The sequence below is a fragment of the Xiphophorus couchianus genome, chromosome 21 (genome assembly GCF_001444195.1).
Source record: "Xiphophorus couchianus chromosome 21, X_couchianus-1.0, whole genome shotgun sequence".
Taxonomy (NCBI): Eukaryota; Metazoa; Chordata; class Actinopteri; order Cyprinodontiformes; family Poeciliidae; genus Xiphophorus; species Xiphophorus couchianus.
In genome coordinates, this window is record NC_040248.1 from 15,245,364 (window position 1) to 15,270,966 (window position 25,603).

At 42.0% G+C, this 25,603-nt stretch overlaps 1 protein-coding gene and 1 long non-coding RNA gene across 5 annotated transcripts in view; one reads left to right on the plus strand and one right to left on the minus strand.

Moving 5' to 3' along the window:
• Nucleotides 1–25,286, minus strand: part of zfhx4 (zinc finger homeobox 4) — a 97,636-nt gene extending 72,350 nt beyond the window's left edge. For 2 of the 4 annotated variants that reach the window (XM_028004784.1, XM_028004780.1), the window contains exon 1: nt 12,364–12,803. The gene's annotated coding sequence lies outside the window, so the exon portion shown is untranslated. Of the gene's footprint in view, nt 1–12,363; nt 12,804–16,216; nt 16,373–25,217 lie in introns of those variants that run through there. The other 2 variants (XM_028004783.1, XM_028004782.1) reach the window with 2 other exon arrangements.
• The window catches only part of LOC114136655 (uncharacterized), a 33,039-nt gene continuing 29,291 nt past the window's right edge, over nt 21,856–25,603 (plus strand). Inside the window, exon 1 of the long non-coding RNA XR_003593856.1 lies at nt 21,856–22,077. This is a non-coding gene — a long non-coding RNA (uncharacterized LOC114136655). The remainder of the gene's footprint in view (nt 22,078–25,603) is intronic.

Below are 25,603 nucleotides of genomic sequence, written 5' to 3' on the forward strand. Positions count from 1 at the left end.
TGGAGTAAAACTCAACTTGAGAGCGTGTCTGTGCAGATCTTTCCACTTCTACTATCAACTTCTGGACAACCGACGAAAGCAAGTCACCTTCTAATTGTGGTGTTGCAGTGTTATGTGTGTACTAATCTGTTTCGCTTTGTCTCTGCATCTCACCAAAGACGTGGATTAGTGCTAAAATGATGACTGCTTAATCCTTGATTTGCCTGTGCTAAATAAATATTAATCTTCCCTGCTCATCATGCTCTTGCAAGGTACAACATACACAATATGAGAGGGTTAAGCTGTTACATAAATCATAGCCTTATCTTTTGGATGAGACCAAATCATGAGACCATACACACACGCACACACGCCCACACGCAAACGCACACACCTCCTCTCTACAAAAACACATCAGGCTGAAGGGGTTGACAGTGTGGGATTATTTGCCTCTGAAATTAATAATCCTGCTAAATACAAATCCTTAAAAAAAATCTCTAACATCTCTAATGTTTTAGAGGTGCATAGATACACACAAATATTTCTAAGTTGCATTGATTAGTTTTTTTGTGTGTGTGTGTTTTTTTTTATTTTTATATATATATACATCTCACCCTGCCTCTCAGTCAGTTTGTTTGGACATACACATTTGAAACCATAAAAAGTGAAAGCTGCTGTTGCCGAAATCTCTCGCCCAAACACACACACTTAAATCGACAAGGCCTTGGTGGTGCAGCTCAGAAGAGGTTAAGCAAACACAGTCCACGTCAGTCAAGGGTAGTGTGCACAGACACAGAAAGCAGCCTCTGACGCAGACACTTCATATTCAACTGGCAAATATAAATGATAGGGTTATGCTGCATTCAATAACACCAGAGTCAGGTTCTCTGCTAATGTTACAAAATAAAAACTGCAAAACACCATGAACATGTACATTAATGTAAGATTGTGTGAATGTTTATGACTTGACACAATATCCACGAGTAGAGAAAGCAAAAAAAAAAAAAAAACATGATGTAATTTTCCAGCTCTCAAATATCTTTTGCAAGACCAGTAGGTCCTGCTGATTCTCCGAAGGCTATTATTAAGCACTACAAACTAATGTAGCAACTCCTGCTACTTGTTGCCAAATTCCTTTTAAGGAAAAAAAATGTCACAAATGTTGAGCTAACTGGTGAAAGATTTCTTTCGGAATCAAGCGACAACATGGAAATATGTCTGAACACAGAAAACACTGTGCAAGTCAACAGGTTTTACAGCAGCCGTGTGTTTGCCGGGTGTCTCAAATGCTTATTATTACTCAATTATGGCCTAAGCAGGTAGGGACACCTCGTCTCTCCTGTGTGTCGTAGTCAGCTGATTTATGTTTGCAGAACCTGTCCTTATCAGACTGATTACAGTCCAAGGGGAGAGAAAAGACGAACCAAAAACTGTCCGCAGATATTTTATTGTCCTTTCTCAGAAGTGCTTACCGAATCCTCCGCAAATCTTCTGCTTCCTTTGAAAACAAAGTTTAAAGTTCAGGTCCCCACTGTTTTCTAAAGACAGCACTCGACGGGGCCCTGGCCCTGTCATTATTTTCATAAAAATAATCATAGGGCAGGTATCCTGACTGACGCCACGAGCTATGCGCCGCTGACTAAAACATCTCCTGAACACCTCTCTGACACGCCACAAAAAGATCATTAATGTCTCGAGCTTTTTCAACAGGAAAAAAAAAAAAAGTGCTTACCTTACATTAGAAAAAAAAGAACATATGAACACCCATTTAGCCTCATACAGATGGAAGCAGAAACAGGGGGTGTATGGAAAAACACACAATACCTTTTGGGCTTTCCAAGAGCTTGACTACTCGTGACAGGTCTAATTTCTGGACCCAGGGAATTACTAATTAACTTAAGCTTTCGGCTCTCTATTTAATTAGAGAGGTCTCCAAATGAACTTTAGACCAAAGCCATTTGCTTTTTAAACAAACCCCCTTTTTCTGACAGCTGTTGTGAGTTTGCCCTCTTCTCACAAAAAGCCCACAAGCAAAGCTCAGTTGTTATTTATGCCATCGCAGGCTCTTTCTGTAGGAGGATAGAAAGGGAGCTTCGAGAGAAAAGGAAGCACAAAAACAAAATAGAGCAGAGACGTGGAAAAGTGTACAATTTAATTGGATTTTACTACAAACAAACAACTGCCACATGTAATTAGCATAGTTTTAGATTAACGCCACAATATTCCTTTATCAAATAAACACCCCGTCTAGGCCAGCCTGCTGAGAAAAAAAAACTGATAAAAAAATGGACCCATTACCTTAGTTCCTTTTGCTTATATCTAACCAAAAATAGAACCAAATTTAAATCATTTTGTTGGCCTGTGTTTAAAAAATTGGAGCGTTGGTCTTTACACGACAAGTAAAATGTACAAACGCCATAGATTGTGAATACTAAAGAAAAATAACATTTGATAAAAAAATGAAATGCAATGTTTCAAGTGCAAATGAAAAGTTATGCTTCTCATTTCAAAATATGCTAAAAGGAAAGTTAGGGTCTCCAACAACCTTAAGACTAACAGACCATCCATCACCGCGCCGTGGCAGTTGTTTAGGTATAACATTAAGGAAGAGGTCCATTCTTCAAAATACTTTGCTTTTTTAGCCGCTCCTCCAAAGCCTCTCTAATATCTGCTCATCTTTGCCGTGGTGAAACAAAGCAAAACTCCCCTCACTATTTAGTCTAGGTGCAGAGAACTGATACATCAGTGAAAACCGCTGACAAAACGAGCCTTGTTAATACCTGCAATTTCATATACAAGAACATTCCTGTGCCTGCTCTGCTCTTCTTCTTTTACTGTCACAGAAAAGAGGAGTCTTGTCTCTTTCTCTTTTTTTTTCTCCCCCCCCTTTCTGAAAAAGCAAATAATTTAAGATTATTCCACAGCTGGTGCCAGGCCAGAAAAAGAAGTTGGGTTCTGAGAGGGATACTTTTGGCTTAAACCTCCTTGGGGAGTTGTGGAGACACATGTTTGCTTCTCTGCTTTGGAACAGACTGAGACCAACACAAGGAAAATAAATCGTTTGACAATTTATTTTATTGCTATTAATCCAGCAAATACAAATTGGACACAACCAGACTTTTTTAGGGAGGCCTTTCCGAGTGAGTATTTTAGCAACTGGAACAGAAAAGTGTTATTTGTAATTTAATCCTTAGCATACCATAGAGAAACTTGTTTTTGCAGGGACGTCATGCACAGTCATATCGCTTTTTAATGCCATGTCAATAATTTCCTGAAATTATGCATTAGGGCTGTTTTTTATGTCAGTGGAATCTGGAATTTAATACTAATCAGAACAAGCGTTTCCATGCAATCCAAATCAAATTCCTTAGTTTCTTCATTTCAACTCTCATTACACTGTTTGTTTAAGGCCACAAGTCATGCATAATTAATTAGCCACTTATTCCCTGGCAAACCTTGCCAATGGCCTTGATATCCACATGCAATTGCCTTCAGGAATACCAAATGTCAATCATGTCACAAACCTGCAATATATATTCAAACACTGACACATACAGAAAAAAAGTGAATTAAAAAGAAAGCAGGATTTATCTGATTTATAAATTTTAATGATTATTCCCTATTGACACAGTCTCCGTGTTTTCTCAGACTTCAGTCTTTCCTTAAGGTCTATTAATGTGCACATCTTGTGACTGGGCTCTCTGCCTTTTCAATCCTTTCCTTTGTCTTTGGCCAACAGGGAAAAGAATGTATCATTTGTCATGAGATGTCTTATGCTATTGTGGGGTGTTTTTTTTTTTCTTTCTCAAACCTGGAGAGACTTAGTCATTCATCAACTTTTTTATTGTTTCCCCTTCCAAGCTCAGAGATTGCTGCCTCCTCTGTTTGAATGAAGTAGTTGTGCATATTTGTCATGGTTTTGTTTTTTTATCTTTCCAGCATTCATAGCTCTGAAAATACTTCTGAGAGCAATCGATAGAACGTGGCATATAACCTTTTGTACCGCGTATTGTTTTCTTGGTAAGTACAGGAGGGACAAACCTTTCTAAAATAAAAGGCTGCTGAACACTTTGGTGAATATGTGAGGTAAGGACTTTGAGGCTCTCACATGGAGTTAAAGAGCTGAGGAAGTGTCCTTGACAGTGAATGTATTTTGAATTGTAGAGGACAATCAATGTCAGAGCCTGACTGTCTGGCCAGCATAAACTTTTTTTACATCTTGTCACAATACCATGTACTGTATTCTTTATTAACACGAATACGTGTCTTTCCTTTTTATTTTACGGTGAACATTTTAACTGAACTGATTTGCATTCAGCCCTTGATCTGAAATATCCGCTTATTCTTCATGGCAAAATAACTTAAGCTCCCTTTGTGTCCAGCCACAGATTTGATTCTGAACTTTGACTGGGTCATTTTAATACATGGATATGCTTAAATCTAAACCTATCCATTGTGGTTCAGTGTTTTGTTCCTGCTGTTCAAGTTTAAGTCTTTTGCGTCTATAACTTTTATTTCTAAGACTGGCCTACATTTAACTCCATTCATCTTTTTGTTGACCCTGTCCAGTTTCCTTCTTCCTGCTAAGGTCTCCACAGAATAGCTGGATTAATACAGAGAATAATTTACACACAAAAGAGTTTGATTTACTAATTACGTGATTTAGAAGGCAGACGGTTGGACTGATTTTTTTTAGAGTAACAGAGTAAGGGGGCCTGAATACACTCTCACACTTCTTTTCAGATTTTTAGTCGTAAATTAATTGAATACCACACCTTTTTGCTTTTACTTCATATGTTCAATAACATGTGAAAATAAACTGACTTGTGCCAATTAAAATAAAACAGCACACTATACTGTGTATATTATGATATGCAGTATGAAATTAGTAGATTCTCTTTGCATTCAAACTGCCTAGTAATTTTTTGTCCACTCTCAGTATCAGAGCACCTGTCAGAGAGGAAAAGAAGAACGTCCACTGATGAGAGATGAGACAAAAAGCAAAGGAGAACATGAGACAGACACACCAAAAGGACATACAGAGAAAGCAATCAGCAATACAAGAGAGAGGCCTCATTTTTTTCAGTCTATTTTATTTGACCTAAACCTGAGAATCTCTGCCACCCTCAAGGCCCTCAGGACCTCAGATCAAACAGATAGAATACTCAAACACACGGCCCTGATTGTTCTTTCCCCACCCTCTGAAATCCCCCCACTTCCACTTGGAAATGAAAAGAATAAACATATTATTCCAAATACTCAGACCCGTGTTTTTCCATGGCTAATATCCTGTATGGGATGGCTGATGCAAAATAGGCAGGAGAGCCTGAGAACGGGACAGAGCACAGAGGGTAGAGAAAAATCCCCCACTTTCTATTTTCCCTTAAGAGACCAATGAAGGCCTGTCGAGATGAGAGAAAAAGAGAGAGAGGGAGAGAGATGGAGACATGAGAGAGAGGGTAACGCAATCCTTGCTGGCGCTGGACCAACAGCAACAAAAACATTTAGATAACCGCGCTCAATAATGAACGATTTCAATGAGGACAAAAATTACATTTCCTACAGATAACATGCCCCCTTCCCATAACAGAGTCAAAAGAGCCTTGAAACCACGTCATGCTGAAGAGTGGTGCACTAGAGTATTATGTTAGGGGAGGGTTTTAGTAACTATATTAGTATCCTTTTACCTCGCCAGAGACAGTTCTTTTACTGGTTGAAAGAAGTTGCCAAAGCTGAGAGAGACAGGAAAAATATAGAGCCTTTACAACAATCTGACTGGAGCTACAAGAAAAGCAACAAATCTCTCCTTAACTGACTCGGCCTGTGCTGTAGCACTACCAGCAGCGTGGCTCACAATATTACTGAATGTCAATACACACCACAAGGGCCACTCCAGATAAAACTCCACGTACACATAACTCAGGATCTCTGCAGCACACTTGATCCTCACAGGTGGTGTGGGTCACGGTGAGAATGGCATCCCCACCTTTCTCATCCACTAAGCACTCACTTCCTTTCAAGCCAAAATCTGTCAAGTTGCTTGAGAGGGGAAGAGGCAAGAAAAGAGGAGATATAGCGTGGAAAGGAGGCAGAGAATAAGAGAGCAAGTCTTTGTCCTCTTCCACTCAGCTCCAGCGTGTTTCCTCCTCGGGTCTGTCCGGGGGATTAGCATATGAAAGGCGAAGGAAGGCGTGCAAAAGGTCAAAGAAAGAGTATCCCATCCAATGAGAGACAACAAAAACAGGCCACACCGGCCTTTGTGCTGCTCATGTTCTCCACCGTCTAACCTCATGCCCCTCCCTTAACCCTGGATCATTTCCATACACCAGAAGATGACGGTTGATCATAAATTACTTACTATGTCGAGCTGGGTCATATGGTAGTCACGGTGGCGATTTTAAACCACCCTGGCAGGCCCTCCGAGCTCACACACACACATACACACACACGCCCACACGCACTCGCGGGCGATCACATAAAACACACCTGCTTCGAAATTTCACAGTTGCCTCAGTCTGGGTGATATCCCACCAAATCCTCAGCAAACATCTCAATAAAGAAAAATGTAAGAGCAGTGTAGTTTGATTTGATCCACGAAAGCCGCTCCCTTCCTTCCATGTAAATACTACCTGAGCCTCGACCATCCACTACATAATTGTACACTCGAGTGCTTTAGGGATCCAGTTTAGTATATATATGGAGGCTTAGGGATTTTACCAGTCTCCACTGTTACTCTATTATCATACATATTGCTGCACATGACAACTTCCTTCTGCTGGAGTCTGAACAAACACCTGAAAACACTGGTCTTGAGTTTCCGGGGTTCTCCCCAGCACAGACAGTCAAGTACTGGTAGCGGCCTGGGAGACAGGGCCAAACGGAAAGAAGGAGAGAGAGGGAAGAGAGAAAGAGCAAAGGGGTAGAGCATTTCATCTCTCTTTCATCTCTGTCACCCAGTCAAGCGTTCAATGCCCCATTCAGCGCCTGCCCAGCATTATGCAAAATAATGCTAATCCCTTTTCCCGTGCTTTCACACTTGTATAAACTGCCGTTCCTGCCTCTGAAAAGCAATTATATCAGTTTACGTTCCTGTCAAAAAACAGGATTAGCATGCAAGTTCTAGTAGCACCAAACTAGGCCTAGTTTCTATCCACCTTTGGCTATCAGAAAGCACAGCACGTTAAATGTTTGTCCACCCTATTCTAATAAAGGGAAGTCAGGCTGCACGGTCGGGGGTATGGCTTTTAATGTGTTGTAATTAGATATTTAGATGAAATGAAGAGAGGGTCTGGAAGTTTCAGAGGCAGAACTCCTCGTCCTTGTTCTTCTGTTCCAAACCTCCTTAGCCAGAATTTCGGCTTTGTGAAATCCCCATAAAACAAATTCAGGGGCACTACAACACAGGGCTACGCCAGTCCCACACTTTTCTCACTTGTCTTGCTGCATGGTCTGTAAGTGTGTTACATATGTGGCACACAAATTATCTGCTGTTCCCCCGTCCCAACATGTTGTCTCCACATGCAGACAGGCTGGACTGCACACATGCAAACACACACGGGGCAGACAGAGTGTTTTTGAATATGCAAATGCTCACAGTAGCGAAACGCTGTAAACAAGAGTCGGTGTGGACTTGTTTAATCTCGGACAATCAGGCCTTTTTTTCTACTTTTGGGGGTGGGAGGGTGCTCGGTGCACCCATCCCGACTGATGACAGATCAGGGACAAGGACATTAGTCTGGACAATTAGAAATGTCGTCATGGTGACTAATGAAATTTAGCAAAGTGGCCATCCATAGACTTAAATGACCTAGCTGGTTAGGTGCTAGCACTGGGGGCTGGCTGCTTGCTTCTGGCCTGTTGCCTTACACACACCCATTATTCTCTTTTCTGCCGCCGTGGTACAATAGATGCACTTGTATCTCAGCCGATACCCACCGGCAGTACAAGCTCTCCGCCTGACAATTTGCATATGTTAATATAATTAAGTGCTAATTACACTAAAACTCGCATATTCACAAGTACCCTCCCCGGGAGCTATGCACGAGCTTGATCTCGTTCCAAGTCTTTAACCCTCCGCCGTGCCTTGCTTGTGTGTGAGGGGGTGCGTGTGTATGTGTGTGTGTGATAGGAAGAAACTGTGAGTTAGTAGTGGTGCCCCAGGGCTGACACAGGAAGCTCCCCTCTCTCAGGCATGATGCTGAGCTGCAGTGAACTTCTTAGCTTCTCCCCTGTTCAGACCTCCATGGGCCAGAAGACCCTGACACAACTACTAGTCAACCATCACAAACGCACACACACGAGTGCAAACAAAAGGTACAGATGTTGAATATCTTTGCATCAAAAAGTTAGCATTTTAAAAGGCTGCGTAATAGATGTTGCATAAAAGAAAAGCTAAGGGAGAAGAGGAGGTATAAAAGATACAGCTTGAAACAGGACATATTTACCCTAACTGTAAAAAAACAAGTGCAGGTACACGTCTTTAAACTTGAAGAACTTATTTCCACCCTTGTGTAAAAGAAACACCTCTTACGTACGGAACACACTGGACTTGCCCAACACTGAAACCACAGAAAACAGGTGCCAGGAAGGACAACAGTCATTGGAGCTATCGATAAAAGACAAGAAAAAAAAACCAACATGATTCCCTTCAGGGAGCATGTGTGCCTGGATGTGAGAGTGTGTAGGCCTGCCGTTTTGATAATGGAGGACAGGCGGTTGTGCTTTTCACATTGTAATGGCCATGAATCAGGGAGGAAGCCAAGCGGTCGAGCTACAATTAGAGTTCTTTTGTGCCTCTTCCTCTGTCTCTTTTTCCCTCTTTTTTTCTTGCTTTCATTCGTGACACTCTACCTATCGAGGGTACGTTAAAACAGTCCACACAGCTCTGCTGCAGTGGGTGAATGAGGGGAGAATTTGGGCTGAATGGAGGAAAACTCACACTGTGCTGCTGCTGGACATGCACGGACACATGTGTGGACGATGCACGCACCAGATGGCACAGCAAGGCAAATTAAATAAACACACACTCACGGACACACGCACACACACCTATAGCCAGACAGAGGCCTCTGTGTGCACTGTCCCTTAATGAATGTCTATTGGTAGTCAGAAGGTCCAAGCTCATTTAGTTGACTCTCAATGAGATGCAGCATTATGGCTATGGTAATACGCTCCTCCCTTCCCCGATAATCATACGCAGGTCATTGTGTCAGAGTTATTCATTTCAATCACACGCGCACGCCAGATGTTATTATGCAGGAGAGTAAATCTCTCCAATGGGTGTCGATGGTTGCCTATTCAAAAGAGATGAAAAATAAAGAAGAAGAAAAAAATGGATATTGCTCCAGCAGTCCAGCGTGTAGTGAGCTATACTGCTCACTGAAGCATGACAGCTGGTAATGCAGGTTCGGATGTAGCTCCGCGTGTGTCTTTTTGAGGCAGTGGGAAGCTCCCCCTTTACTAATACCTGCTTCTCGGATTACCACAGCGTCTTAAGTATTCAACCATGCTCCTATTTTTCTATTCTGCCTTTTTAGTCAAATTGGCCGTCTTTACACTGTAAAGCAGCGATATACCCCTCTTTACCAATGGCCTATGGGGGGATCCACGAAGAGGAACATTAAAATGCAGCGATAGCCTTGTTGCAAAGCTTCTCTCTATTTCTTTCTGTCTCTTTCTGCAGCAACGGCTTCTAAATCATCCAGCCTCCTCTATTAGACGGGAGACTTATTGAGGTAGAAACCATAAAAAATGAAGAAGGGAAATTTAATCCCTGAAATATTGATTTGCACATTAATATCAGATAGGCATAGGGCAATCTAGCCGGGTGGAAATGACACATTGTCGACCCCTAGGAGAGGCCCGAGCCAATCTTCTAGCTGCATGTGTCTTAGACCCAGGAGTTATAGGACAGACTCAGCCCCCGTCTCTCTGTCTCTCTTCCTCTCTCTCTCTCGTTCCCTCTCTCCTCCTCCCAGTACCCTCTCATCCCTCTTGCCCCCCTCCATCCACACCCTTAATGAAGGCTGCAATGCTGGAAATGCATTAGCTTTTAATAATCAAGAAGCATTTTCAAGCCAACAGCTTTTGTCCTTTGAGGGCTGTCTACCCATCTTTTACACTATATATCCATGTGTGTGTGTGTGTGTGTTTTAATCCCTCCCTCTGCCATGTGTAAAATGAATGTTGTGAATTGCTTAACTAACAAGAAAAGAGATATACAACCAGTCTTTGAAAGTGCACCCAGCACAGAAAAACAAAAACAAGAGGCCTGGAATTCTACAATTATTATTATTTATTTATATATATATATAAGACAAAGGATAAAAATAAAACGAGAGGGGGAAAAGAGAAAGTGTCTTATTATGGAATAATATAGCGTGAGACAACACCATCATTAACTGATGAAATGCATTGTAATTAGACAGGATCATCTCGTTTCATAATAATTTTAATTCTTTTATCAGGCCTGGCCTGCGTGTTTTCGTGTGGAAATAGAGGCTTTTGTGCAAATGGAGCTGGATTGTCTGATTGAACTGAGGATCTAATCCTGTCTAATAAACATCAATCCTTTGCTTAATAAACAAGTAGGCAAATGCAACTAAATCATGCAGACGATGTAGAAGATGAGACGTAGAGTTAATTCTATTTTCACCTTCAAATTAAAATTTTGTAAAAAATATTAATAATAATTACTATTATTATTATAACAACTATGCTAAATGTAACAGAAGATCGTTTCTTATTTATTTATCTGTCTTTTATTTATTCTACATTTGTATTTTGTTTTATTAAAATTATTGATTTCGTTATGAGTAACTACAAGCACTCATCAATCAAACGCATTTAACCGGTGTTAAGCCGTCTAAAATAATGAAAGAAATTGTTGAGGGTAAGTGGATACACTCGGAGAATAATAAAGGACAACAAAAACAGTCCTATAAAAATAAGGTCGCTCATATTAGCGCATCGTTCACCCGGAGCGACTACTCTTTCTTGCCGTACACACACTCTCTTTGGACCGTTGCATAGCCGCGCTGGAGAATGACCAGACCCCTGGCCCTGGTGATTTTTTTTTTTTTCCAACCTCCTGTGCGATCGATGTCCCCCCCGTCACTGACCACCCCTTCGAGATATATAAAAAAAAAAAGAAAAGAAAGAACAGCAACCAGGACGCAAAAACGTCAGAGAATCCACATCTCTACTCCTATCCCCCCTTTTAAATATTACTAAACAACACTTTAAGAGGGTTTTGCAACCAGCATCTTCCAGGACTATAACAGAAGGTGAATCTGTGTAATAAAATGATAGTCGTGGAACTCGTGGCTTTTTATGAAAACAAAACAAACAAAAAAAAAAAATCAAGAAACAAGCTAAATAAGATTTTTTTAAAAGTTAGTTTAAATTTATTGATGTGATTAATGGTGTAAATTGAGAATGAAGTCTGTTTTTTTTTTTTTTTTTTGCAAATGCCAATATTTGGGAAAACCAGAAGCACCAGGAGTTATCTCTAAAGGGACTCCGTGCAGTCAGGAGACCGGCGATCGCTCTCCCCCTTCCGGGCGACGCAGCTGCCCGAGCTTCGGTAAAACAACAACAAAAAAACAGACCGATCTATAAGTCCAGCAGGTCGTAGCAAATACAGTGTGCTTAAGTCGCGGATCTCTTATAAAAATAAAGCATTCCAGTCCGGTTGCTTTCAAAGAATTGCACTCTCGTAGATGAGAGAGGATCGTGTCGGGGGAGAGAAACTGATCACCTCAGTGCGTGAAAGCCGACTTGTTTAAAAACAACAACAAAAAAAACTGGGGTTTTAGCGCGGCGGATCCAAAACTGCGGCTTAAACTGGGCTCTCGGAGGGTTAAAGACTCATAATGGACCGGTACAATGTGTGGAAACGACAAAAACCGGACACATCGAGGGGAAAGAAGCTGGAAGCGGACATGTCCGAGCAGGGATCGGACTCCAGGAAAAAGGCAACACACATCCGCACTGCAAAGCCACAGACGCTCGTCTCACGCTTTTATCACTAAATCCGCACACGACTCGAGACGGACTGCAATTCGTGTAAACTTTGCAAAAGAACGGTCGTGTTCGGCACGTATTCCCAGAATACACGCGTAAAAAAGAGCGTCTCCAATCCTGACAGTCGCCTGTTTTTACTGTAGCCAAAGCGCTGGAGTTGCACTAACATCACCATATCCCCCCTGTGTTGTGGGTTAAAAAACAGCCAGCACCTGTTATCCGGGCAACCATGGTGTCAAAGATCCTCCACTCGGATAGATAATCGATACCCGACCCCTAAATTTAAAAACACGCACCCCCAAACTACTCAATAAAAGTTAAAGGGAGAGGTGGAAAGGAAAAGAAAAAAAAAAAACTTACTTTCTTCCCCCTCCAAAAGCGTCACCTCCGCTCCACTCTTTGCTCCTGGCTTTATAAAACAGTCACATCCAGCGGCTTGCAAAATTAGACAACAAAAGACAAAAAAAAAAAAAAAGAAAAAAAAACGTGGAAAATTACAATAATCCTCCAACTTTATAATGGGAAAAAAGGGGGTAAAAATCACAAATGACAAGCGGGTTTTTTTTGGAGAGCTATCCCTTATTTTGGTTCCGGTGGCGGTGGAAACGACGTGTCGACGGGGGCTGCCTCGCAGTTTCTCTCGTTGGACGGGAGGTCGGGGAAACGGAGGAAAGGAAATGAAAATCCGATATGTCTTTATTCTGCTAATTATTATCGTTTTAGCCCTGTTTAAAAAAATGGCTGATTAAGTTGAGTGCGCATGTCTTTGTGTGTCTATTTCCCGATATGCACTCTGGGAATGGGTAGAGAGACAGAGAGAGAGAGAGGGCGAACGAGAGAGAGAGAGAGAGAGGAGAGAGAGGAGAGGGAGGGAGCAAGAAAAAAAAAGGAGACGGAGAGGGAGGGAGAGAGGAGAGAAGTGTAATTAGTGAGTTGATCAACAGTCTCCACATTGCAAATGACGCGCACACGGAGCCCTGGCGGCCGCAGAGGTCCAATGCGCTCAGAAAATCCCATTCGTGCAGTTGCTCTCTGAGGGACCAAATCACATGTAGAACAATGGACAAACGCCTCCCTCCAATACTAATAATAACCACCCTAATGCTAAAAGTCAATCTCCGCTTTTATCCCACAATTGAAAGTTATCTTTAAAAAGATAATTCTTTTAGAATAGTTTGATTTTCGGAGAATAAGATTACCTTTAAAGTTTGCGCACTGCTGTTTTGTCATCAGCTTGATTTTATTGATTATGACACCACAGGTGAATTACGCGCAGAATGAGACTGACTGCTGCAGATTATGTGGATGGTTGCTTTTTTTTTTTTTTTTTAAATCTTACTGATGTCCTTATTTGATTGAATTTTAAGCATTCTGACAAAACAGACGAACGCTGTCGTGAAGATAAGAAATCAAACAGAATCGGACGGTGAAACTGGCCTGTGCCGCACATCAACACAAACCAAAACGTGTGACAAAACTCGTGTATCTAAACTTGTATGCCACTTTAAAAAAATAAAAATAAAAAATGCGTATTGTGTAAATGCTACATGTATGACTATTAAAGCTTAAAAATCAAAGCCACAGAGCTTCACACTAATCCAACGCATGTCTGAAAGACATCTTGTGCCCTTTCGGGACCGCTGAGGCCCCGGGTGGGTTCAATAGAGTCAAATTGAAAAAGATCCAATATGGGGTCACTCCCCATCCCCACCCCCCTCAAAAAAATCCCCCCTAGGTGTTCAAAGCTCGGTTTATGTTTACTGTTCTCTCAAAGTGACCCGCTTATTTGACCGTATTTTCTTTTTCAATGCAAACCATTTACTGTGTTTCCCCCCATCGGGTCCCTTAATAGAGGCTTTTTTGGGGGGCTTTAGAGGAAGACTTTCCACATTCTCAAACGGGAGAGAAAATCAAGAGATCTTGTTCGCCTTCATGGAGAAGAAAAAAAAAATCGAAGCTGGGGGTGAATTGAACTGCATGAGCCGGGACTTGGGATGTGATGATAAGGCTGCTGCTGGCAAGTGAAGTACTAGGGTCTGCTTTGCAGCCACATTGACTGCACTGCACTTACACCAACTGGATCCTTAAGAAGCCAAGAGATCCGAGCCCGACCCGACCCGAGGCTGTTTATTCTGGGTTTAGAGAGGTCTCTGACAAAGAGGGGTGGGTGGGTCGAGGTGATGAACGGAGGCGTCACTTTCCACCCGGATCCAAGGCGCTTGCTGCTGCCGTGGCTGCTGTTGCTGCAGCTGCTTCCCTGTCCTCCAGGGGGGTTTTCTAGTCCCCGTCCGCCCTGGGAGGCGTCGCTCACAGACGGCTTGGAGAGTCGAGTCGACCCCGCTGTTGCAGCGAAACGCGCATATAGAGTCCGCAGGGACCTTGCGTGCGCCTACCCAAAAGCTGCAGGAAAAGGACCTATTTATCATTTGCGACTTTGCAACACCTAAATGGAGGACTTTACATAAAACGGCGTGATTTTTTTTTTTCTCTCTCTGCTTTTCTACGCTTCTGAGAGGATGTGCTTATTTCCTACTTTATAGTGATTAACTTGATGCGCACAGTCCACATATTCAGCGGAGATGCGTTTGCTATTTTTGCTTGTTTTCTCCTAGAAAATGAGAAAGTGCAAAGTGGATTTAGACGGCTGGTACAGGCTAGCGCTTATCTTAATATCTTGCATTTTTTTTTGTAAATCCCCCTCTCTGGTCTCTACCCTCCCTCTCTCCCGGCAGACGATGCTCTTTCTCCGGACGCAGCTTGACAATAGGGCGCGTTAACTAATATTTTTTGCCCTATTTCCATATCAGTACGATCCTCAATTAATTATAGATTTTATCAGTAAACTCCCGCATCTGTGTGAGAGAGTGTGGGTGGGAGTGTGTGTTTGTGTGTAAAAGAGAGAGAGAGAAAGAGGGAGAGGGAGGAAGAGAGAGATAGAGAGACAGAGTGTGAGGCTCCAGTATGCTGTGTAAAGAAGATAACAAATAATGTCTTAGAAATATTCTCGTAAATCAGTAAGAATTAAAACTAAACATCCCAGTAAATGTGTAATTGCTAAAAAAAAAAAAAAGAAGAAGAAGAAAACCCTAAAAGGAAATGTGTTTTTGTCTGTTTTGTAAACTGCTTTTTAAAAGGTAGCCCTGAACACCTTCAGTGATCTTCTGTCACATCAGGAGATCAATACCTTTGAATCGTCCGGAGACATTACCATATTGGTTTGACACACTGGGCGATGCCACGGGATGGAACTATTGTCAATCCACCAATATGTTCTCTGATCTAGATCAGACTAGAAAACTCCATTGATGCTCAGGCTGATTTAAAAAAAAAAAAAAATCATAAAAGTAATCATGTCATTTTCATTTTGCATTCTGTCCCCTACAAACACCTGGAGATCTTTTCTTTTGTCTTTTTTCCCCCCTCCGAAATCAAAGTCAGGTTTCCACCTTCTTTTAGTCCTGTGCGTCGGCGCCCTCATGGGGTTGCAGAGCTGACCCCTCTGCTTCACCAAAAAAACACACACAAAAACACCAGATCTGACCCGCAGCCTGCCCCACAGATCCTCCAGGAAGAGCACATGCAAAAGGAAGCGTCAAATTATAAAGGCCCATAAAGCAGACAAGAAGTTATGTGCCACTCTTTCAACGTCTGACACGCACCAGACACACCAAATCCGCCCAAAAAGCACAAAATTACAGTTTTCCCTCAACACTGTCCTTAAAGCCAAATGAAGAAACTGGCAGAACTGTCCTAAATCAAAGACAAAATGTACAATCTTCAAAGCACGCTCTTCTAAAACAATTTCATTCAAAAGGAATAATAATAATAATAATAATAATAATAATAATAATAATAATAATAACCGATAAAAATTACCGAACGTAGACGTCAGTTCTATAGACGGGACACTCCAGAGATAAGAGACTTTCAACCTTTGACTTTTCAGCAATGAAACTCGAAAAAGTGGGAAAAACCATGAAAACAAATGACGCTCAAACATAAAGTGTCTTCATATTTTCAAAGTGAATCTTGAAGCCACCCAGCAGCGGTGCGCCCAAAAAAAAAAGAAAAGAAAGAAAGAAACGTTCATATAAAAAAGAGAGAAAAAAAACTTCCAAAATGTACCTCTTCTTACCTCTTTTTTTTAAAGAAATTCCCCCAGAAAAGCATAAAGTGGAAAAAAAGCAATATAAAACTGTAGACTCTTTGGTACCTTTGGTATAAAGCATTCCGTTTTCCTTCTTTTTTCCTGTCTTTCTCTTGCTCAGTAGCGATCCGATAATAGCATATGGAAAGTGTTTTCAAAATGCCCAGATTTGGCACATTGTCATTGAAAAGAGAGGAGCGCAGTGATGCGGTGCTACAACAGGGGAAATGAGTTGCGGATTGGACGCAGCCCGCCTCGGTGCGGACTTATCCCACTTTAATTTAATATTCCGCAATCACACACACTAGTGATGGCATATAATTCAAGGAGAAATTCAGAGGGAAGGAAATGCTTTTGTGTGTCTGCGCGCGCGCGCGTGTGGGTGTGTGTGCGTGTGTGTTTTTTACACCACTTTATTTGATTAAGGAGAAAGGCAGCACAATATTGTCTTTTTTCTCTGTTTCCCCTTTCTTCTTTTTCACTCCCCTCCCCTCCAGAGTCACATCTTAGATTCTCTTCATAAACGAAACAATAGATATTTATTTGTTTGTATTCAGGTCATTTATTTAGAAATCAACAACCCCCCCTGACTCTCTCTCTCTCTCTTTTTCTCTCTTTTTTTTTTTGCTTGTCGGTGTCACACTGGAATCATCCCCTAACATAAAATCGAGATCCATAAACGCTTGTTTGTAAAACACTGAACCCAAAATCAATGTATTGGGTCATTTCGATCGATTATATAAACGAAAATCCATACGCAACATGAGACCGGTATCAGCCCACTCTTCCGCTCGCTTTTAAAGAGAGAAAGAGAGAGAGAGGAAGAGGGAGACACGGGGAGTGAGAGAAAGAAAGAGGAGGGGGAAAAAAAGGGAAAGCTTAAACACAAATACTCTCAAAGTAGACCTTTACATCAGTCCAAGAGCAGGATCCCTCTAACATTTTCACATCAAGGCCCCCCAAAATTAACCCATCGTAGAGGAAACGGGGTCTGATTTAATTGGATTTTGACCCCGGGATGCCCAATGTGTTTTTTTTTGTTGTTGTTGTTGTTATTAATTCAGAACTGCTTTGTAAAGCTGCGGGTGCTACAAGTGAAAGCTGTGTTCAGACATATGTTCGCTAATTGGAATAATTCTGCATTAATGAAAACACGACCAAATTAAGCAATTTCTTTGCTCGCTGACCCCCTCCGCCACGCATAGCTTTTTTTTTTTTTTTTTTAAAAGAGGTTCTTGAACCCCCTTATAGGACCTGGATGTCAAAGTGCTTCCAGATGCACCGCGATAGCGCAACCCCCTGATGACGACAATTAGAAAAATGCCCTAATCAAACGGGGCCACACGGGATTAAGTCGCATTTCAAGGGTCAAGGGGAACCCCACCTCACCCGCCTCCGCCCTCTGTACCCATCTTCCGCCTGCGCACCGAATATCACATTTCGACATCACATAACCTGCGCGAGGAACAAATCAGCCACTTCAGGCGCTGTAATCACGTATGCAAATTCAGTCCAGCCGAAGGCACGGACATGACAGCCGGTGCGCACCGTCAGATGAGCTGTTGCATAAAACTGTACATTAATATGCAACATGATATGGGAGGGCTGGGATGGTGGTGGCGGGGATCACGACAGGCAGGGGGGGGGGGGGGGGGGGGTGCGAGAGAGGGGTAAAAAGGAGGTGGCAATGGTGTAAAATTTACATGGGACCACAGCTGCTGGGGCTCTCGAGTGGGAGAGAAGGTGGGGTGCAGCCGTAAGGAGGAGGAAAGGGGTGTGTGTGTGTGTGTGTGGAGGGGTTGGGGCTGCGGAGGGGCTCTTGAGATTAGGAGACAGAGGAAGAAGGGTGAAGGTGCGGGGAGGTCGGTCTGCTGGTGCCACTGTGTTTATTTGATAAGAGCAAACCGTGCACCCCCCAGGCCCCCACCCAAACACGACTGTAAACTCTTTCCAGAGACGCAGGCGGGGGCAAAGTTTTCCGTGATACAGCTGATGCTACTACTGTTGCCTCTGAGGAAGAGCAAGTATGGAAGGAGAACAGGGAAGAAGGAGAAACAAGAGAAGGATGACATGGCAGAGTTGGTCGCCCCACATTTCGGGCCGCTCACACGAGAGGAAATCCACACTAACCGAGCACACGCGCGCGCACACACACACACACACACACACACACACACACACACACACACACACACACACACACACACACACACACTCTTCTAACACAGCACACACTTCCCATTCAGTCTCACCTCGCCCTGCTGCCCTCCTCCCACTTGCCCCTTTGGTCCTCCGATCTTTCTCATTGTTGAACTCTATTTAATAGACACGCGTCCAGTGAATGCCTTCCATATATGGACAAAGGAGTAGAAAAAACGACCCCTGAAACGGCCGTGTCACGATGTCCCGACACAGATCTGGTTAAGGCCCCGTATAAAGACGAATTTTGTTCATTGTTCATCAGATTCACGTAAGTTTATATTTTTGAAGCTGATGTATTGCTTAATAACTTTGTCTCCTTAAGAAAATTAGAGAAGAACAAAATCGAAATAAATAATAAACTGAATGATTTCGGAGAAATAAATACCTTGAATATGTAATAATAATAATAATAATAATAATAATAATAATTTGGAAATTAAAATAATAGCCTACGTCCAGTTCTGTAGGCATGCAGTTGATGGCCTAATGAACGTGAGATCTCTGTTACCGTAAGTCTTCCTATGGCTTATTAAAGTCCTCTCTTCATGTCAGCATAGTGGCCTGAACGTGTCAATTTAGTGGTTCGAGAGGTCCTTTTTAGACCTCCAGCAGCCTCCCCACGCCACTCCCACCCCTGCTCTTTGCTCTCCTGGGGACCGTCACCCCTCCACCTTTCCAGCCCATCATCCAACGATCCGTCCCCCCCGCCACCACCACCACTCCAGCAAACCCCTCTCTTGCCTTGCATTTCCTCTGACACTCAGTCGGCCGTCCCAACACGGCAAATAACCCGGTCAGTACCGAGAAGTCAACTCCATGGCAACAAATTGACATCTCGACACCTCGGGTAAAAACGCCAGAAGCCCCCTCATGTCGTTTTTTTTTTAAATTTTATTATTTTTTTATTATTATTATTCCTTTTTATTTCTTAGTCAAGAACTTGAGTGATGCAGTTGAAACGTGGGAAATAATATAGTCTATTATTTTTTTTTACAAGAGAAATGGTTCAATTTCTAAAAATTAAGAATTACAAAAAAATATTTAAATACATGCCCTAAAATATGGCAATTATTAGATTTAATTTATAAATGCAAATTTACTAAATTACTGACTCAATTATTTGTTTCAGCACTCTTTATTTTGTGTTGCAGGCACATAAATAATAATAATAAAAAAATCCACATCGAACACTGGCTTTCAGCTGGGAGGCTGTAGAGTCAGACGCCATCATCATTAAGAGAGCCACCCAAATCATCCTGAGGCGCAATGACCAATGTGGAAATGCTTGTGGATTATAGGGATGCGTGCCCCAAACAAATTGTTAACGCATAAAGGAAAATGTGAGATAAAGAAAGACAATAAAGAGAGAAAAGGGAGGCATCTCTTTTTGTTAGTATTTTTTTTGCTTTGTCCTTTTTTTTTTTTTTGTGAAGTACAGTGACCCTGAAAAATGCTCGTTGGCTTCATCGCTGCATTAGAAGGGTGCTTACGAGGGCTCTTCAGGCTCCCCTCTCAGTAACATCATTAAACCGGGTGACCCGAGTTCAAGCAGCACATTTCTGTGGTCACCCAAGTGCCTGTGAGCAAAAGGCTGTTCTTCAGGCTCTCCTGTGCTCCGGTGATTCTGACCTCTGACCTTACTGAGTTAGATGACAATATAACCAGTCGTCCGCACAAGGAGCAAACTATTCAATTTGCTTTTAAAAACACTAGCAGCACATCAATTTACTTAACAAAAACATTCTATTTCGTAGATGAAGAAGTGACATTGATATATATGTGCATAGTTTGTGATTTTTAATAAATCATATTATTAAATTATTAATTGAACCAATAAAAAATGCAAATTCATTAAAAAAAAGAAAGAAACAACTATAAAATAAAAACAAAAAGCAGCATCATTCCACGATTTTTCAAAGACAATATTTGAATAATTAACTGAAATATCTGGCTTTGGAAAGTTTTCAATCCCTGAATCTAAACATATCCTCAATAAAACATGAAAATAAATGGCATGATGTTGAAATTGTGCGCATGCACACACACACACACACGACCTCCCCCCTCCCTCCCCACACACACAAAGCCACACACAAATACAAACTCTGTTATGTTTTCAATTTGGGTTGAAATGTAGACATTTTCCCTCGGTTGCATAACTGCCATCCATATCGCTCCTCCCTTCAATTAAATGCTGCTTCTCCCAAACAAAATGTCAGAAACGTTCTACACAGGGTAGTTCAACAGTGATTTGTTCTGAAAGCTATGTGTCCTTTTTCCTGAGAGAAGTGTGTGTGTGTAGGCGTGGATGGGTGTGTGTGTATTTGTGGCTTGACCTCAATTGTGACCGAGTTCACAAAGGGATGAAAAAAAGGTGCCTAAAAATACATTTAATTCACAATCAGACTGAGCTGAGAATGACAAGTCCTTTTAGGACGCCCTACAGTGAGATGTGAGATTATGAAACATACACACGCCGACACACGCACGCACACACACACCATGTTGTGTTAACTGCTCATGCGCATGGATGTATGATGGGGTAAAACATAATCTGTGGTAGAATCCCCCCACTTCCACCCCCCCCCCCCCAAAAAAAAAACCAAACAACAAAACAAACCAAAACAAAAGTTACCGCTCTAATAGAAAATAAGTGTGTGGCCTAAAAACAAATCCAGACAGAACAAATGTAAAAAAAAAAATAAAATAAAATAAAATGAAATAGATAAATAAATAAATCTTAAATATTTTTGCACATTTTTGAGTGTAATTAAAGAAGATGGTCAATCCAAAAACGTACATATATATTCTAGATCATGCAAATACTTGACAGGTGACATGATGTAACTGCTTAAAAGTCCTGCAATGTTTATGCATCATTTCTATTAGAAATCCAGCACTGGGGCACTTCGCTTGAGCCCACTGACTCAGAGATACCAAGATGGCGGCACACCTGTGATGGAGGTGGTGGATTGTCCTGATTATGTATGGAGATCACCTCAAGGCCTCTGCTAACCATCAACAACAGGCGAACCTTTGGTTGGCGGTTCAGTGCCGGTCAAAGGCTTGTCATTTTAACACTGCCGACTGTCCCCCGTCAGTATGAAAGGATAAACCCTTCCTCTCTATATATCCCTTTCTTTTTTCTCTCCATCATGAGCACACATGCACAGACACCAACACACACACACACAGACACATACACACGCACCCGCGTGCACCCGTGCTTTTTCTTCCCCTCCAATACCTTCTCTCTCCCTGTGTCTCTCACATCAGAAGCGCTGAAATGCACCCCAGGGCCAAATCGCACAGAACAACCCCTCTGAGCCAGAGAAAAAAGCTGGAATCCGTTTGCCCTGATATTTCACCAGCACCAGCCAGGAGCGAGGGGAGAGGGAAAAGACAGAGGGAGAGGAAAGGAGAGAAAGAGAAGAGTGAGAGAGAGAGGGAGAGAGAGAGAGTGAGGGTGTGTGTGTGGGGGGTGTGGGGGGTAGAGACTGGGGCAGAGAAAAAGGGATAGATGGGAAAAACGGCAGACCAGGGCTGCATTTGGTGGGGGTGTGAGTGCCATGCTGTAGGCTGTGGGACAGTCGGGACAGTGCAAGGTGTTGCTACTGCTAGGTGTGGTTTGGTTTCCAGAAAGGGAAGAGCATGCATAGTGATAATGGTGGAGGTAAAAAAAAAAAAAAAAGGGGGGAGAGATGGAAGGATTGGTCATGCGCAAGGTAAGAGTGAGGCTTTGTTTGATTGTATATTGTGGTGGTGATGGGAGGAGGGATGGGGGTAAGGTGAGGATTGGAAGGAGGGGGCCGAAGCTGTCGTCTGTGGGGTTATTATTATTGCAGGCAATCTTTCTGTGCGTGTGTATGTGTGTGTTTGTGTATGTGTCTAGTGCTGGAGAGATGAGGAGATATGAGATTCAACTGTGGGGCTATTATTTTTATTTTTTTATTTTTCCTTCGCATGTCATGTGGCAAAAATAAGAAAAAGTACGTGGTCATACAGGCTGAGTCATCTCTCGTGTTGAGAATATTCTCATTTGCATATTTAATGAGAAGAAAAAAAAAATCAGGTTCCAGAGCTGATTGGTGTGCTTAGGCCTAATGGATCTGATCCGAGGGTTGCACTCAAAGTACAGCAGTGACATCCAGGATGCAAAACTGGGCCCTGCTGATTAACATCTCTTCCCACTATGCCAGTTATAAGCAAGAGGAACAGAATATCTTGCAAAAACAGAATAGACAAGAAAAAAAGGCACAGAATAGAAACCAACAACACAAAATGGAGGAAAGGATGATATATATATATATATATATATATATATATATATATATATATATATATATATATTAAAGTTTTCAACAGTTTAATGGGAGTACAGATAATGGGCCTTTCTTTCATCCTTTTTCTTTTTTTCTTTTTTTTTTTAATCGGGCACAGGCATCAATCAGGAAGTGTCAGGCGGCCGTTGAATCTGGGCTGTGGTCCTCTTCACAGATGACTGATTAGCAAGCCAAAATCACCAGATCCATCTTCCGACGGTCACTTTTATTACAGTCATTTTTAAAGTGACAGCAACCTGCCTTGTCTCACAACACTGGCCACCGCATATATATTCTCATCTTCTCTCCCCCTCGTCCCATCCCTCACTGCATCCGTCTTCCTCTCGCAATCTGTCGCTGAGCATTTGGTCAGCTACCATCTTGTTGTTTCTCTTTCTTTTAACTACTTTTATCTGACTTTTTCTTTTTTTTTGCATGTCTGCAGTCCCTACACTCTCACCCTCTGTTGCCAGTGCACTTCTTCCTCCCCCCGTCTACTGGGGCATGTTAAGGGAAAGCAGGGTCAGGGAGGTGTGGAGAATATGAAAAAAAAAAAAAAGTGAGACCCCCACCTCTTCCATTGTCTGATGGGTGTGTTCCGAATCCTTATTCTGCTTGCTCTCCAGGGTAGGCGAGAAATTCGTTTTGCACAGAGTTCGGCTCATGATGGAATAGGAAACCTCCGTTCCCATGCACAAAATGAATGTAAATGAAACAGTTTCGGCGAGGAGTACAATGGTCACAGCTGCATTTTACATGGCTGCATTCTGAGACACAGACAGGGTGACATTAAAAGTTTGAGGCCAGGGAGTGTTAAAATGTGCTCTTGGAGGCCAGCATGTAATAATACGTTGCCCGGAACAGCTTTCCGGGAGATAGTCTGGGAGAAAGATTTTGTTTCGGAGCTTGTCAGTCAGCTTTCTCATCTTTTCCCGGTTCAGTTTGCTTTCAAACTGCATTCAAGCTAAATCACTGCATCAAATAATCATTGTGGAATCATTGGAAATGGCAGCTGAGTTAAGGTTTACCCAATGGTTGGAATATATACATTTGTGTGTGGGGGCGTGCGTGTGTGTGTGTGAAAGCAAGCAAGGAAGCATGTATGAGGGCAAAACTCGAAAGAGCACTCTTCTGTCTTGGCAGAAGTTATGATAATCACAGCTGACACGAGTATGAAAAAAAATAAAAAAATCAGCCGGAGTAACATGTGTCTGAGATTATATTTACAACTTTCTGAGCAAAGAGGGATCTGCAACACACACACATGCGCACCCCCGCACACACACACACACACACACACACACACACAAAAAAGTGGGTCAGGTAAAACAAGGGAACGTATTTCTGAGACAGCCTGCCATTTGCAATGTCCTCAAAAAACAACTGATTGAACAGCTTGTCGAAACATTAAGGCTCAAATATTAAAGCTTTGGAGTCGTCTTAAAAACAAAGAAGGATTATTCTATTAAACAAATGTGTCCTTTGTTTTTTTTTTTTATTCCCTCCTGCCAGCTTAAACACTAAAAGCTTTTAATATTGAAAACTAGATAAGCTATTAACCTAGTTTCTTTTCCAGTCTTTTAAACCTCATGCTTTGACTTCCTTTGTCAGATAAAAAAAAATGTTGAACGAAGGAATATATAAGATTTTTTTCAGGCTGTGATATGTGTTACAAGACAAACCCGGTCACATTTTACAGTGAAGCACCTGAACATCAGAGTGACTCAGACGGCTGTAAAATATGTGTCCTGCTAAACTCAATTTGGAATGAACCTTTAGATGCATGTGTGTGTTGAAGGGACAGATAAAAAGACATATGCACACAGGAAATCATTCTAATGGCACTAGCAGCTGTGGCTTACTAAGTGAACACATATGACTGCAGATATATGAGGCCAGTCCTTCCTAAAGCTTTGGAATCAGAGTTTTTTCCAAAACATTAAAAGTAGAGTTTGCTCCTAAACTTTGTCTTCCAACCTTAAATCATGTCTCGGTTGAAAAGCATCAAAACGGAAACAAAACTTTGGCAGGAATATCTTCCTCTTCCTTCAGTCTGCTCTCACACAGACACATTGTAATCTATCTAGAGGGCAGCGGAAAACTCAAAGGTCTGAGTAAATTTGTCCCAAATATCCTACGATAAAAGATTGCCGCTGTATTTTACTCTAGAAACATTTGATGACAAGCTGTAACTAGCGTGAAATTCCCCCATAGATTAAATGTCCTAGGAGTTGTACTCCCATCCGGAATACACACATATCTGTGAGCCAGCACACACACACGCACGCACGCCAGCTCACGCGCACACGCCAGCATGTGCGCACACACAACTTGTAAACCTCAGTTGCCAAACTATCTCCTAGCAGAGGGAAGTCAGAGATACAGATTCTGAGACACAGAAAGCATGGACGTACAGTAGACTCGGGCAAAGACAAAGTCGCATGCAAATGCTGTGACATGAACAGACATGCACAATGCGCTGTAGAGTCTGGACAGTATATAAATACATGCATGTCTGCATAGAAAAATACAGAGTTACTCACAGGCGCTGAGACTGGAGACACACTGGGGGGCAAATCATAGCAGGAGACTTGCAGCGTGTTTGCCTGATTACCAGTCAAGCAAATAGCAGATAGAGCATGCTCACACTGCCACCTCCATCCTCCTACACAGATATGCACATACACCTGTTTCATTGTTGGTTAGTCTGTGTACTGATTATTGGAATCATAAGAACTTGTATTTTTTTTCTCCTTTTTTCAACCATTTTCAAACAGTTTCCTTTTTTTTTTTTTGTCATTATTTATGGATTTGTCTTGATAAAAGTTAGACCCATTTGGAAAACAAACAATCTCAGTCTAGAATTCAGAGATCCCAAATTTGTTCATTAATATCAAGTTAATTATATAAAAATACCCTTTAAAAAAAC